This window comes from Oncorhynchus masou, chromosome 15 (assembly GCF_036934945.1).
Source record: "Oncorhynchus masou masou isolate Uvic2021 chromosome 15, UVic_Omas_1.1, whole genome shotgun sequence".
NCBI classification, from domain to species: Eukaryota; Metazoa; Chordata; class Actinopteri; order Salmoniformes; family Salmonidae; genus Oncorhynchus; species Oncorhynchus masou.
In genome coordinates, this window is record NC_088226.1 from 4,190,019 (window position 1) to 4,207,764 (window position 17,746).

The window sequence follows — 17,746 nt, forward strand, 5'->3', positions numbered from 1 at the left end:
GGAGACCAATCTTTATTTTATAGTTTGATGATAGCTTTGATAACGCTCACTCAATCCATCACACAGGTGGATATTAGCTTGAATGTAGAGCTGTAGTTCTGGAATAATTCATTGCATTTCAGTCATCATGTGGGATTACCACAATTCAGCAAAAATGTATATTAGGAGATCAAATCATTTTGACGCAAGCTATCAAAACAGTTCTTCACTTTCAAATCTGATTTAGTTAGAATTAATATTCACAATTTGTTATATCCATTTAAACCTCTTCAAATGTACAGTATGTTCAATTAATATTTAGTGTTCACTTTTGTATATGACTATAGAGAGACAATATTAGTTATCTTGTATTTGCAGTGCAAATATTTTCCCGATACAATTTTCTCTATTGATTTGAATAGTTCAACATTCCGTTTTTACCAACATTACGTTTTTACCATATCAACGATCATATCATTTGGTGTAGTTTTAGTTTCATTTATTCACACACAAAAAGACAAGTGAAAGACAAACAGTGACATTAACAAAACAAGGTACAGTAGAGATGTGTGCAGGAGGTTAGACACCGAAGAGGACTTTTATGAAGAAATATACAGTGCATTCGAAAGTATACATGTTGTGTTACAGCCTTATTCTAAAATGGATTCAATAAATACAAATCCTCATCAATATGCACACAATACCCCATAATGACAACGAGAAAACAGTTACATTTTTGTGTGCAAATGTATTAAAAATCAAAACAGAAATACCTTATTTCCATAAGTATTCAAGACTCTTTGCAATGAGACTTGAAATTGAGCTCAGGTGCATCCTGTTACCATTGATCATCCTTGAGATGTTTCTACAACTTGATTGGAGTCCAGCTACGGTAAGGTAAATTGATTGGAAATTATTTGGAAAGGCATACACCCTGTCTATGTAAGGTCCCACAGTTGATAGTGCATGTCAGAGCAAAAACCAAGCCATGAGGTTGAAGGAATTGTCTGTAGGGCTCCGAGACAGGATTGTGTCAAGGCACAACTGAGGAATTGTACCAAAATATGTCTGCATCATCGAAGGTCCCCAAGAACACAGGGGCCTCCATCATTCTTAAATGGAAGAAGTTTAGAAAGACCAAGCCACTTCCTATAGCTGGCCACCCGGCCAAACTGAGCAACCGGGAGAGAAGGGCCTTGGTCAGGAAGGTGACCAAGAACCCAATGGTCACTCTGAAAGAGATGGGAGAACCTTCTAGAAGGACAAACATTTTCTGCAGCACTCCACCAATGGAAGCCACTAGATAGAAGCCACTCCTCAGCCTGCTTGGAGTTTGCCAAAAGGCCCCTAAAGGACTCTGACCATGAGAAACAAGATTCTCTGGTCTGATGAAACCAAGATTGAACCCTTTGACCTGAATGCCAGGTGTCACGTCTGCATGCTCACTACTTTATGCTCTGACCAGACCTGAGGTGGTGCTATTGGAGAAGCTTCTCTTTTCTCCTGAGCTCACAGAGCCACTGTGGCACCAGGGAGAGACAGACATTGAGGCATTTCAATCTGGCAATTTTCCATCTCCTAGTCTTGACCTTGTCCCCTTCCCATATTTCCTCTGCTAATTTCTGTTTTCCTGTCATTTGGGGAAATAGGCTGTAGTCGGTAGAAGGTTCTGAGACATTTCCTTCAGGTTTGCTCTGCGCTATTCCTCCCAGACGACAGAATCCATGTCACGCTTCCTGTGTCTTTATGTTATACACTGCATATACCAAACATTAGGAACACCTTCCTAATATTGAGCTGCCCCCTTCCTCCTTTTTACCCTCAGAACAGCCTCATTTCATTGGGGAATGGACTCTACAATGTGTCAAAAGTGTTCCACAGAGATGCTGGCCCATGTTGACTCCAATGCTTCCCACAGTTGTGTCAAGTTGGCTGGATGTCCTTTGGGTAGTGGACCATTCTTGATACAGCCGGGAAACTGTTGAGGGTGGAAAACCCAGCAGCGTTGCAGTTCTTGACACAAACCGCACAAAGTGCACAAACCGGTGCGCCTGGCACCTACTTCCATACCCCATTCAAAGGCACTTAAATCTTTTGTCTTGCCCATTCACCCTCTGAATGGCATACATACACAATCCATGTCTCAATTGTCTCAAGACTTAAAAATCCTTCTTTAACCTGTCTCCTCTCCTTCATCTACACTGATTGAAGTGGATTTAACAAGTGACATCAATAAGGGATCATAGCTTTCACCTGGATTCACCTGGTCAGTCTGACATGGAAAGGTGTTCTTAATGTTTTTTATACTGAGTGTATATGAATCACAAGGATTTACAGACATGCAAAGGAAAAGCAGCCTCCCTCCCAATCATTGGCTCTAATTTTATTAGTGTTGCACTTACTGGCTCTATTTCAGTACGTGTTTACTGCAACACTTTTGTATGTAATCACTTTCAATTTACTGCCAAATCCGCTGCATCAAAGCCCATGCAGCCCCATCCCCACCTCCTCCTCTCTGTAGGTAAAGAGGATGGTGTCGTGACTAAACTATTCTGACAGAGGCTTTGGAATATTTATGAATCACCCACAGCAAAAAAAAATGTGGTCTTGGATGAAATCCTGTAACGTCACTAAATTGAATTAATCCCAGACAGGTTTTGTAATTCATATCAGTTTAATTTATTTACAAGCCTAAATTTGGTGCAGCTAACTGTCTCATAGAACTCATAGAACATTTCTCATCCAGTACTGTACATTATGTTCCAGGCACTAAGATGGCTCTGAAGTTCTTGAGGAAGAAAACAACCAAACTGAAGAGCTTCTTAAGGGAGTACAGCATCTCTCTCTACCTGTCTCCCTGCCCCTTTATCATCAACATGTTCGGCATTGCCTTTGAGACAGACGACTACTACGTCTTTGCTCAGGAGTATGCCCTGGCAGGAGACCTCTTCGACGTCATTCCCCCAGGTGAGATCAGGTGTGTTCATCTGCTGTTACAATAGAAGGCTCTCAACATAATGTCTGAAATATGAATAACATAAAAGCAATTTTATTTCCAGCTGAAGGATAATGTACAGATTTTACATGATAAATGTTCATGTGTAAAATTTATGTGAGATATTGGTGCTGTATATCTATTTTTAGAAAAAGCTCAGATAGCAACATAATCCAAGTCATTATCTAACCACTCGTCATCCATTGAAGACTATTTATAGAAAGTTATTTTCTATAACTAATGTAATACCTGATAACCCCTAGTCAACATGTACAGTGGAGAGTTACATAAAATCCTTGGCTTATGGCCAAACACACATTCTCATGGACGGATGAAATCTTTTACTTGCTGGTGGATTGTTTGACCTCAGTGTGTACTCGTCTCTGTTTAGGTGGGCCTTCCAGAGACGGTGGCTAAGCGTTGTGTCCACCAGGTGGCCATCGCCCTGGACTACCTGCACTGTAAGAAGCTAGTCCACCGGGACATCAAGCCTGAGAACATCCTCATCTTTGACAAAGAGTGCCGTAAGGTCAAGCTGTCAGACTTCGGCATGACGCGGCGTGCCGGCTCCCCAGTGAAGCGTGTCAGCGGAACCATCCCGCACACGGCACCGGAGTTGTGCGACGCCTCTCAGCACGAGGGCTTCTGCGTGGACTACAGCACTGACGTGTGGGCTTTCGGTGTCCTCCTCTTCTGTATGCTCACCGGCAACTTCCCTGGGAGAAGGCCCTGCCGTCGGACGCCTTCTACCAGGAGTTTGTGCGCTGGCAGCGGCGCCGGACGGGCACGGTGCCCTCTCAGTGGCGGCGCTTCACAGACGAGGGGCTGCGCATGTTCCGCAGGCTCCTGTCCATTGAGCAGGAGCGCCGCTGCTCCGTTAAGGAGGTTTTCAGCTACTTCAACCACCACTGGATGCTGGACAATGAGCCGGGCAGCAGCAGCGTTGCGGGAGGAGGGTCAGTGGGCAGTGGGCCCCAGGTGGAGCTCAGCTCGTCGTCATCTGAAGAGGATGTACTGGTGGACAGGCTAAAGCAGCAGAGCCTGATAGAGCCCATGGGCGGACACTACTCCTCCACCGGCTCCCCCTCCTCCACCAGCAGCTACGAACGTGTCTCCCGTGACAACGGAGGGGCCGGACGCATCTTGGTGGCCACGCCCATTGAAATTTGTGTGTAGAGATTGGCTATGTGAACACACATACACACTGTATAAACACTAACGTACGAAGGTCAAATAACAGAGAACGATCTTCCTGGTTAATTAAAGGAAGAGGTGGGAGAACAGCCTGGTCTCATAGACTAGAAGTAACATAGTAAATGTAAATCCTCGACACTGAAATTATTATGATATGTTACTTTTTGTATGGTTACATAAGACAGGTGGTTACTTAAGGCAAAAACGAAAGTAGGGTGGTTGGTCGGGCGTATAACTCGAATGTCTAGCAACCCAAAGGTTTGCAAATTTAAATCTCATCACGGACAACTCTAGCAACTTTTCAACTACTTCCTAGTTTGAGTTTCCTTACCATGTTAGCTAACCCTTCCCCTGACCCCTAACCCCCAACCTAGCTAACATTAACCAGCTAGCTAAAGTTAGACACCTAGATAAAATTCGTAACATATAGTACGTTTTGCAAATTCATAACATATTGTATGTTTAGAAAATTTGTAACATATAATACGAAATGTAATTTGTTATATATCATACAAAATGGGTAATGGACATCCACAAATTATACATACCATACGAAACGAAACGTAGCATATCATCTAAATGGAGTGTCACTGATTTATGTACAGAATAATATGAAATTCTCTGAGACCAGGTTGGGGAGAAAGGAAGATGAGGAAAATGATGGTTGGTGCTTGAAGGAGGTGGTTGTTTCACTATAGATTCTGACAGACATTCCTATTGACGATTAACTCTGAGGGAATGACAAAAGACAATCACAACCAGTACTGATTACTGAACAGATGTGTGGGCGTCTGCAAGCATTTATTGATGTATTGTACTGTCGCTATATTCAGACTAAAATGTACAACAATATCAGACAGAGACAACAGACATGTGAAGGACAAAACAAGCTTTTACAGAATAGCAACATAATGTCCTAGTAAGTTGTATTAGAGCTCACCAGATCCTATCGTAAAGCAATATGTTCAAAGCAACTTCTCTGCAAAAATGACTTCTCTGATAAATGGCTCATGGAATAATGGAATAAATTAAACCATTTTAAATCTGCTGTAGTTGCATCAGTAAAAGATAATTGGAGAGTGTAAAAGTTGGCTGTCATTGTGACTTTTACCATAGTGCAATGTGAACCAATGGTACTATGGTGTGTTTGTATTGTATACCTTTATGTTCTGTGGGTATAAGAGCTTTATGTAATGTAGTTTTTGTTAATATTATTTATTTGAGTCCTTGATTTCTGAACATATATTTTTTCTATTTATTTTATAAAGTAGCATTAGAGATTTGACTTTTTTGATACTTTACGTTTGCCAGTGTTTTACTGCTAGTGCAATTTAAGCAGCCATTTTGAAAAGGGAAACTGCATTTGACCTTCCCCCATAGCAATGTCATATAATCCCATGGAACTGCTTTTCCTCTCATGTGAATGGATCATGTTGATGTTGGCCATTACCTCTTTAGCAGTAGCTATAGTGCATGATTCTGTCAGTCAGAGTGTTGAGTTCACCTCCTCTTGTCTGCGTGCTATGCCTGCTAGGCCTGGTACACCATGACAGTAATGCAGTAATGGATAAGAACACAGATGCTGACTTTACGTGATAGCCTGCAGTATACATAACTATTAGAAGCTTAACGCTACTATGGTTTTACTTTAATTAATTGACTGTTGTGTCATGGTGACATGAGGACGAAATGTCCATGTTTTATGTAAAGCATAAAGTGGTTTCATTTAGAGTTTTCTCAGGTATATTCTTTATAATGTATTATACCATATACACACCATATACATCCTCTTTTGGGGATCATTTAAAACCTCCAGCCGAAACTAAATGTTCTGTGGGCATGTCGTACCATAACTCATTTCTTATCTTTCAGCTTTTAACTGTAGGTAAAAAGGCAGAATCCTAAAAATGAATTTCCTTGACTGGTCTCTTATTTTATACATTAGTTTGGCAAATGTGTACATGCAGATGTCGGATGAAAGCATCAAAGGATGAATGGATGAGCATTTTGTTAATTGCATGGTTAATAAAGAACACGTGTGAAATCAGCTCGTACAGTAATTGTTCAAGTGGAAAATATGTGCAAAAAAATGGTTGTATAGTGAAATTTTGCTGTGGCACAAATTTGCATAATTTGATATTGTTCTCAAAACAAAATCTAGGGCTGAAATAGCAAAAAATAATTGTTCCATTGTGTTTGATGTGCTGTATTTGTATAGACTTCCATCACAAGACCACAGACGATGTAGTAGGACTACGGGGATACTACCTACATGTCTACAAGTACGTTTGGGATGTGACTTGAATTATTTGTTTTATTTTGTGTGACTTACCTTTAAAAGGGAAACATTTCAAAAGCTGGAAAACAGGATGGGGTACTGGATATAATGTCCACCTTGGAAAATCTGAAATACATGAGGCATTTGGGAGAAATGCACAACAGTTCATTCTAGAATAGACTCGACTCTCTCTGCGTGTTGTGTTTTTCAGAAATGTTTGCATGAATCAATATTGCTCTGCAGGAACGCTGTTGAAATGAATCTCTAGAGTGAAAAGTTGCAGTATTTATTTTTCTGCTACTGGAGAAAATACTTATTGTATGTAAACAGAGGCAAACACACTGGGCCCTATTTCCCCCTCTGCCACACCCACCACCCCCTCAGAAACACACTCGACTGATCAGGAGAAAAATAAATTCAGTACTTTTTTGTCTTTAAATAAACATCAATGCATTTTGAAAGCAGCCGTCCAGTTCTGTTGCCTCTCAGCTGCTGATATATTCCCATGAGTAGATGTTTCATAAATCTGTTATTTACGTGTTTTGTTATTAGTAACGTTATGGGATTTCCTTGTCTTTCTGTGGCGTGTAATTTTGTTGTGGAGTTTGTCTGTAGATAATGTGCTGCCAGAACTCATCTCTTATTCAGTCCATCCAATAGAACGCTGTCTTCCCTAAACTTTCCTCTCCTTTCATTCAAAATGAAATAAAGCAATCTGAAATGAAGCTTGAATCTGTTGTGTGGCTTTGAAGTGTGCGATGCCTGAGAGGCTGCAGCATGGCTGGCTGGTGGCGACAGAAAGGAGATGTGCTACTAGACTAGATCACGGTGGAAATGACCACTCTGTGTTGTGTTGAAAGTATAATTCATCTGGATGAATCATGGTTCTGGTGTTTATTTAAAAGGTATTTTAGAGAGCCCACTCAATGACGCCCCACTCAATTCTGAAACCACTGATGCATTGTTTCTGCTCAGTTGTGATGTACAGTGAAGTGATTTAATCCAAAACAGGGCTGGTCTGTATTATACAATCCCAGATGGGATGTTGGCAAATGTGACCCAGGATTTCTAGTTAAACCACGTTAAACCCTCACTACTAACCAATAACTACTTGCAAAAGGCTTATGTAGTCTAATAATGTGTAGTTTGGAGACTACTGGCCACAAAATGTTGTTAGCTTATTTGAAATACAGTATATATATATATATATATATTTGATTTTTTTTTCTCCACAATTTCTATCTTGTCTCATCGTTGCAACTCCCCAACGGGCTCGGGAGGCGAAGATCGAGTAATGCGTCCTCCGAAATATGACCCACCAAACTGTGCTTCTTAACACCTGCCCACTTAACCCAGAAGTCAGCTGCACCAATGTGCCTGAGGAAACACTGTTCACCTGACAACCGAGGTCAGCCTGCAGGCACCCAGCCCGCCACAAGGAGTCACTAGAGCGTGATGAGCCAAGTAAAGCCCCCCCAGCCAAACTCCCGATCACGCCCGGTTGTTTTACAGCCCTGGATCAAACCTGGGTTTGTTGTGACACCTCTAGCACTGGGATGCAGTGCCTTAGACCGCTGCACCACTCGGGAGGCCTGAAAAATATTTGATATTCTTTCTGGGGCCTACATTGTGTATCACAATGATGAAGCGTGTGGAGATAATGAGAAGGGGTGAGTGAATAGGTTGAGCATCAGTGCTTAAGACAACCAGTACCAGGGTAGGCCTGTGGATCTGCTTGGATGCATCACAGCAGCTCACCTTGGCCAAGGCAGTGCTGCTGCTGCTGGAGTGGAAATCATCAGGACTGCATGTTCAGCATAGCAATTACTATAGAGCACTGCACTGCACACATCACTGCCTCTCCACTCCACTGTCATGTTTACTGTCTCTACTGTAGCTGTGGCTAGCAGGGGGAGAGCGGCTGGGAGGATAACGGTTTGATACATCCTTAAATACTATCTGAATGTTACTTTTAATGAAAAAAATACAATCATGTTCAGTCTCCTTAGCTAATCATGCACACAGAGTGTAAGACCACAGAGATGACCTGTACAGATGTAGGATCTTAATTCAATCACCCTGCTGCAGGAAAACTTGTAGTGTATTCAAGGTTTGAAAAGGCTTCTGAAGTTTGTAATTTCCATTTTGAAATTTCAGACTTGATTTTGTGTATTAATACCGACAAAAATATCCATTAGTTATAATCCACATTATAATTCCCATTTCCTGTTGCTGCAGGATTGTTTTCCTGCTGTAGCAAACTGGCTCAAATTAAGATTTGACATCTTTAGATGAAGTTGAAAAGAGTGTGAAAAGAGTGTGATACTGGCACACTGTGAGGGATATTAAACTGGCCACAGTGTGCCTGTTTATCCTGTGTGGAAGAGTCTTTATAAGAGCCTTGAGCAAGTGTGTAAGAGTGTGTGAACTCATTGCCAAGTAGAGAGCGGAATAGCTTACAGGTCTAGTGGAACTGTACATTTCATCTGGAGGTTGGAAACCCTTCAGGGGTTAACATGCAGGAGGCTTTTCACATCCTCAAGAGTATATTGTTGGAGCAAGTCCTCTACATATAGACATCTCAAATCAAATCAAATCAAAAATCAAATTACAGTTTTGCAGATGATATTACAGATGCAGCAAAAATACTTATGATTCTAGCTCCAACAGTGCAGCAATATCTGCCAATACCAATAGACACATAATCCAAAAATTAACAAAAATAAATAAAGAGTGAGAACAAGAAATTAAGACATATCACACAGAAAAATATGTTTGGCAAAAAATAACTGGTGTGAAATGGACTCAAATTATAAAAAATAATATGACTCAAACAATAAAATATAATCTGACTCAAACTATAAAATATAATCTGACTCAAACTATAAAAAAAAAATATGACTCAGATTATAAAAAATTATCTGACACAAATTATAAAATAATCAGACATAAATTATAATAAATAATCTCTATTAGGAAATTCTCCATGAATAACTATTTTTCAAAGACTAGATAGAGTCATGGTCACACGACAATAAAATATTAATGTGAAGGCGATTCCACAACTTCTTTCACTGAGGATACTAGGTCATTGAACCCAGGGGAGAGACGAAGCCATCCCTCATGGTCCAACATTTATCACACTGTGTCCAATACGTCAACCTGATGCACTCCGTAATTCTCCAGGTTATTTTTGGGCTTCAACAACACAAGCCAATGCGTAATAGTGTGGTGAAATATTGATTCTCGATTGCGTGCTGTGGGGGCACTTACATGATTTGCAAAGATGGTGTTTGATCTATACAGCCTGGATTGTTGCTGGCTGGCTGGTGATGCATGTGTGGTTCAAATGTGTGACATCTGATTATGTAACGGAGAATTTGTGAGGGCAGATGTTTTGGCAGAGATAAGAGTTATAATGATGTTATTTTGTGATTTCACGTTTTGTGCATTAGTCATAGGGCATAGGCAGGGGTGGACACCCCCCCCCCCCCACCTCCCTGGAAACAAATATTTTTGTTTTCTTTGTCGTTGTGAATCCATTGCCACCCTTAAATTCTCATATATGCTTCAGAATCAAACAGTTGCTCTTCTTGATTGTTGACCAACGACCAATCAACGGTATCGGGTCGCGCATATCCAGATAAGAGACCAGATTTTTTTTTCTCATTTTGCCAGGCACAACATAGTAGGTTTACGTTTATCATCCATATAAAATACAGTTTGCCAGAACAACAGGCTACCTGACGATTTGATTTATAATTTTCATATTTCTGACCAAGTTTGGGTGGTTACTGTCTAAAGATAAGCAGCTGCAACATGCCTTCAATATTATGGGATGAAGATGTAACATATTTTGGACAACGTATTACAATATTTGTGAGGAAGAACAGGGCAACCCTGCTGCCAATGAGCACTCCGCAGGCAGGATGTACTCAAAAATGATGGCGCTGTGCGAATTTATTACGATATTTGTGAGGAAGAACAGGGGTACCCTGCTGCTAACGAACACTGCAGGAAGGATGCACTCCAAAATGATGGCGCGGTGCAGAAACAGCATGCTTTGCATCAGATCCTGCAACCTCCATTTATAGTATGCTACAAGCAGGCCGTATGATTGCTCTGGACTCCAGAGAAGTGACATGGTATACCCCAAATTGATATTGTCTGCTAACATGAATGAATTTCAGCTATAAATGCAGGTATAAAACGCAGTTCTGTAGTCTATATTGCGTTTTGAAAATGCATCACTGTTTATGGCTGTAATGACAGGCTACATTTGTACAGCGACTGTGCGGGCATGCTCGTGTGTAGTACACATGTGTTTACATTGGGGTCACAGGTTTTGTACCAGTCCTTAATCTGGGTCATGGGTCAAAAAGTTTGAAAACCACTGGAACACATGATAGTGACAACAAATGGAGTTGGGTTGGATATAGCCTAGTAATGATAGGCTACAGTATTTCAAATGGAGTTGGGTTGGATATAGCCTAGTAATGACAGGCTACAGTATTTCTTATCTTCTATGATGACTTGAATTGTGTTGGCCATTGTTAATAAATGCAGCATTTATTCCAGTTGAAAATAGTTTAGCAAAATACTTTACTCATCAGATTGTGCTGCTTTCCTCTGTTCTTGTAATAATTGATGCGGGATATTTTTGGGGGGAGAGACCATTTTTTTCACTGACCCCAAATGGACTGTGCAAGGCCCTGTTGTGCATCCTTTATTTTGTGGCTCTGGGTGATGAGATTCTGAGTGACCTGCAATGGCATTGTGCTGCTGTGCTGAGCTGCTGAGATAGTGGGAGGGATTGTGATCGAATGAGCCTGTCAGAGTCCTGGGAGCTGAGATAACACTGCGCCCAGAGCTAAGGCTGCTGCTTGCACGGAGAGAGGAAGAGGAGGTGAGAACGAGACAGAGAGAGCGGGAGAGAGAAGAGAGAGGAAGAGAGGGAGAGAGATGGAGAAAGAGAGTGAAAGAGTGAGAGAAGTGTGGGCCTTAGGCATAAACATTACAATGAGACAATTTAGCATGACAGCTCTCCCTGTCACTCTTAACTTAATCTCTAAGATAAACAAGCGATTATTTATCTTAGATACAGCTAAAATGCTTGTCCTAACAAAACACTTGATACAGAGTTAAACGATAGCTCTCATAGGTCACATTCACTGAAATGGCCCAAAGTCAAACAAGGTTAGCAATTATGAGGCTGGCATTTTGCTGTGTTTACAACTTACACCTACATTAAATACATTTTTCTTATACCCAGTTAACATTTGAAAATGCATTTATAGTGGAACTGCTCTAGTTACAGCACTATCTGATGAGTTCTACTGGGTTTACAACCTACGCCTACGTTATATTAATATCTCTTATACCCAGTCACAGCATTAACTGATGTGTCAACTTGTTGTATTCCACACATTGGTGATAGAGGACAGGGGTTGGGGAAATACTTACAGGATACTGTAGGAAAAATGTGAAATGTCATGGTATTTATGCAAGAAGCATTATTTCCACTGTCATAATGACTGAAATACAACCCACATTATGTTGGATGGTGCAAGTGTTTCATAATTGTCCAATGAGGCATAATACATGTTTTGTATTTTCCACCAAACTCTTAAGCATCTGTCATCTTCAGACAGACATCCAGCATCATCAGTCGCCTAAAGGTGTAGGATCTTAATTTGATCTATATTGTCACAAGAAAATAATCTAGCCAAAAGTATGCTACATGAAAAGTGCTGCTGTTAATATCCGTTAATACCTTCAGAAAAGTATTCAGACCTCTTGACTTTTTTCACATTTTGTTGCGTTACAGCTTTATTCTAAAATGTATAAAATTGTTTTTTTCCCCTCAACAATCTACACACAATAGCTAATAATGACGAAGCAAAAAAATTGTATTGACATTTTTGCAAAAGTATTAAAAGTAAAAATACTGAAATATCAAATTTACATAAGTATTCAGCCCCTTTACTCAGTACTTTGTTGAAGAACCTTTGCCAGCGATTACAGCATTGAGTCTTCTTGGGTATGATGTTACAAGCTTGTAACACCCATATTTGGGGAGTTTCTCCCTTTTTTCTCTGCAGATCATCTCAAGCTCTGTCAGGTTGGATGGGGAGCTTTACTGCACAGCTATTTTCAGGTCTCTCCAGAGATGTTCGATTGGGTTCAAGTCCGGGCTCTGACATTCAGAGAATTGTCCCCGAAGCCACCCCTGCATTGTCTTGGCTGTGTACTTAGGGTCATTGTCCTGTTGTAAAGGGGAACCTTCACCCCAGAGGTCCTAAGCGCTCTGGAGCAGGCTTTCATCAAGGATCTCAAGGATCTCTCTATGCTTTGCTCCGTTCATCTTTCCCTCAATCCTGACGAGTCTCCCAATCCCTGCCGCTGAAAAACATCCCCACACCGTTATGCTGCCACCACCATGCTTCACTGTAGGGATGATGCCAGGTTTCCTCCAGATGTGACACTTGGCATTCAGGCCAAAGAGTTCAATCTTGGTTTCATCAGACCAGAGAATCTTGTTTCTCATGGTCTGAGAGACTTTAGGTGACTTCTGGCAAACTCCAAGCAGGCTGTCATGTGCCTTTTACTGAAGAGTGGCTTCCATTTGGTGGCTTCCATTGGTAGAGTGCTACAGAAATGGTTGTCCTTCTGCAAGGTTCTCCCATCTCCACAGAGGAACTCTAGAGCTCTGTCACAGTGACCATCGGGTTCTTGGTCACAACCCTGACCAAGGCCCTTCTCCTCCCATTGCTCAAGCTCTAGGACGAGTCTTGGTGGTTCCAAACTTCTTCCATTTAAGAATGATGGAGGCCACTCTGTTCTTGGGGAACTTCAATGCTGAAGAAATGTTTTGGTACCATTCCCCAGATCTGTGCCTCGACACAATCCTGTCTAGGACCTCTATGGACAATTCCTTCAACCTCATGGCTTGGTTTTTGCTCTGACATGCACTGTCAACTGTGGGACCTTATTGAGACAGGTGTGTACCTTTCCAAATCATGTCCAATCAATTGAATTTACCACAGGTGGACTCCAATCAAGTTGTAGAAACATCTCAATGATGATCAATGGAAACAGGATGCACCTGAGCCAAATGTCTTATAGCAAAGGGTCTGAATAATTATGTAAATAAGGTATTTCAGTATTTTTTATTTTTATACATTTGCAAACATTTCTAAAAAAAAACGTTTTTGCTTTGTCGCTATGGGGTATTGTGTGTAGATTGCTGAGGATTTTTTTCAAATCCATTTAGAATAAGGCTGTAACAAAATGTGTAAAAAGGTCTGAATACTTTCTGAAGGCCCTATGTGTTAGCGTGGGCTTTCAGTGAATTTATGTAAATCACAAAGTTCATCGGTACTTCCTGCAGTGCAGGAGCATTCTCAGCAACAAAAGTGCTAAAATTAAGATCCTACATCTGTATGCTAAGATATCAAACTGTTAGCATATGGAGCTGCCATTCCAAATGGCTGTCCATGTGTTAACCCTTGTAATGAAAGGCAGCTAAATATAGTCTCATCTTCCATGGGGAGGAAACACAACAGCTGTTTGAATACTCTCTGTGAAATTGGCTGCTTAAAATGCAGAGGTTTGCTCAGTTAAACCCTCTTCCTGGAGACAAAGCCACAGTTCTCTCACACAGGAATGGGATGCCCATCTATTTTAGCAGGTGGGAACACGGTTATATTCTGAGTTCAACAAGGTGAGATATGCTCTGTGTGCACCACCCACCAGGTCAGGATGACACCCAGTTAAAAGTGAGGCAGACGCGCAGTAAAACATTGAGAGCAGATTATTCCTGATAACAGAGGTAGAGGAATAGAAGAAAAGGTCACAGAATGCATCTGAACAGTTTGAGGAAGAATTATTCATACAAGGAGAGGGTGAATGGTTCAACATGACAGTAGCAGTCTAGAATAGGGCAGTTATCGACAATTACTGTACTTACATAAAGAGAACATAAACAGCACGGATACATCCAGACTTCCCTTTGTTGAATGCAACAAAAGTTCAACATATGTTCGAGCATTTTTATACAGAATATCTTAACCTAACCTGTCCCACTGAATCATGGATACCTCTAATAAAAGAGATGAATTATGATAAAAATGATCACATCTTAAAACAGGTGACGTACACAGGAATGTCAGCTTTTATTCAAACAGGTGACAAAAGGGCAACAGTTGCAAGCTGTAACAGACAATTAATTCCATGTGTTAGCCATCTCTTCCTCACACATATGTAAGACTGGAACACCCATACATTTCCTTAATGGACTGCATTAACAGAACCCAGTATAAAATGATCATCTCTGGAGCCAATGATATCAGGTCAAATTCAAAATCACTTCACACTGGGCACAGACGTCAATGCAACGTCTATTCCACAGTGGTTCAACGTAATTTTATTGAAATGACGTGGAAACAACGTTGATTCAACCAGTGTGTGCCCAGTGGGTTGAATGTACCAACCTTTGCAAACTTTGTGCAAAACAGACATTGTACCTTTTCCTCAATGAGCAGCACTACCACCATGTCAGCTGAACATTACATAAATAAATATGCACATGATTAAATCATAAATAGAAAATAAATATGCCTTTATGACTGAATTTAGACATGCAGCCCAATTCTGATATTTATTTGAACTAAAATGGTCTTTTGACCAATCAGATCTGAACTAGATCTGATGCGAAAAGATCTGAAGTGATTGGTCAAAAGACCAATTAGTGGGAAAAATATCAGAATTGGGCTGCCTGTGTAAGAGCAGCCATAGAAGCCTTTCTGGAGATCCATCACTTCCTCTGTTGCCCTTTAGTTCCGAATGATTACCAAAGCATACCACCAGGATAATCTTGAGATGCAAAAATCCTTATGGTAACGTAGAGAAATCTGAATTTCAAAGTAGCAATCTTGCAAAACAAGTCATATTATCAGGGGAGTGACTGGTTGGCCTTTCAATCACTGTTAATTAGGATGAATACTGAACTCAACTATTGTCCTCTCAAGGTTCCTATTAAATAAAGGTTCCTATCAAATAAGGAAACAATAGCAAGTCTGTCACACATTGTGAACACAAAAACATGTCAATTGTCAATTCAGTATTAAAAGGTAAAAAGACCAAACATAGATATAAAACTTAAACAAAAAAAATAATAATGGTCTTTCAACAAAGCAAACAGCACAACAAACCTGGCAACATAACTCTCAAGCTTCCACAGTGGAGACGGGCCAAAAAGACTACGGCCATCTGCAGGCAGACACACAATAAGAGCATTTGGCTTCACTGGTACAATCAATTCATAACCATTAATAATACTAAAGTAACATGGACTCAATGTAAACATTCAAGAGATAAAAGAAAACATGAATAGAATGTTGCAGTTCTTCCACAGCCTCTTCTCTGGGGTGAAGGAGAGTATCTATCCGATGGCTGCTGCCAATGGGGTTTAGCTGTCAGGGAAACACAAGGGAACAGTGATACTGTTATAGAATTGGACAAAAATAATCAGTTGCTCAAGTTTACAGTACAGCTATATAGTAGCTCGGGTCACACACTGAAATAGACATGGGTGTGAAAGTACATACTTTCTGCACCACATTCACTCATTTATCTCTTGCGAAGCCCGAGATAAAAAATATATATTTTTACAACTGCAGAGAAAATCAAATCCGTTTCAACATGGTAGGCTATGAATGTTAACCCAGAAGCCCTTGCAGCAGATTGAGGATATTCTTTTAGCACAGTTTGCAAATTAGTGCTATTGCTTTTTCACACCTTGTCCTGCCAGGGTCCCAATCACTAGGTAGGTTCTCATGTTCCACACAGATCATCTCACTGAGGGAAGGTCTGCCTGCACTCATCAACAGCAGGCTGTACCTCTAAACCTTCCTGTTAGGATTCTTAAATGGAATTCAAACCTCTTTCAACTTCAAAGTAATTATCATGGCTATTCGGACATTTCTGTGCATAATCCCTGTCAAACTGACACTGTAGATTGTGTGTGTGTTCCTTAATCAACTAATAATCCAAATTGAATTTGGAATCCACTAGAGCAGGGGGTGGCAGGTTTGAATCCCAGAGCCAACTAGGTGAAAAATCTTTCAATGTTTTCCCCTTGAGCAAGGCACTTAACCCTATTTGCTCCTGTTAGTCACTCTGGATAAGAGCGCCTGCTAAATGACTAAAATGTAAATGTTAATGTTCCCAAACATTTTAGCTTTACGATCCACCTTAAGTGTTTGAGCTGTGAAAAACATACACAGACAAGTAAAAAAGTATAACAGTATAAAAATAATAAGTAAAACAATCTAATCTGGCAGTGGAGAGAAACATTTTACGTTTTGAAGCTAATTTCCAGCAATTCTACACATTTTGCTGTGAAGTTTAAATAAAATGTTGCTTTATAAAGAAAATGTTGTTCTGCAATTGTATACATGTTGCAATGGAGCTGGGAGAAAATGTGGCAAATCTTAAGCACATTTCCTGCAATTCTACACATTTTGACAGATTAGTGCTGTATTCCTATGCTCAAACATTATAACAAAATCAATGGGGCCTGGTTGTCTAGCTCAAAGATTATAGGCTGATTATTTACAAATATGTAGGTCCATTATATTTTCTACATATTTTCTATTTGGTTTTAATAATTTAAATTCACACAAAGCATTTTTCTATCCCAAAAATGTAATCATCAATTTTTTTACATGTTTTTTGGTAAAAATGCAAAAAATGTAATCCACGACCCACCTGGACCTCTGCCACAACCCACAAGTGGGTCCTGACACAGTTTGGGAACAACGTGCTCCAGAGGATCATTAGCACTAACTTGTTTGAGTTTGATGTCACTTTGAACAATAGTCAAATCTTACCCTAAGTCCTGTTTTAAACATACTGTGGGTAAAGATGCTCAACTTATTTGTGGAGAAAACAATCAAATCAACACAGTCTTAGGGAAGCCTAGCTGTTCCAAACACTAAACAGTCTCTAACACGATGCACAATCACAGATCTCTCACAGTCTGACTGATGAGCATCAATGACTAAATACCGTCCTGTTAACAAATAAACCCGGAGCTCTTCCAAAGGACACACATCTATAGTTAGTACATTTTAAACCGTCTGGTCTCACATGATGAATGCAACATGTCAAGGGCATAGAAAATCACATACCTTCCATGGTGTCCAATTCCTTCTCTCCTGTCATCTGTTGTCTGGCATGTTCACACCTCTGAATGATTTATTCTGGAAAGGACAAAAGTGCAATATTTCAGAAACACT

At 40.4% G+C, this 17,746-nt stretch overlaps 1 pseudogene; it reads left to right on the forward strand.

Moving 5' to 3' along the window:
* The first annotated feature begins 2,753 nt into the window (after window positions 1-2,753).
* On the forward strand, window positions 2,754-7,165 carry LOC135555219 (serine/threonine-protein kinase SBK1-like; annotated as a pseudogene).
* The last annotated feature ends 10,581 nt before the right edge of the window (window positions 7,166-17,746 follow it).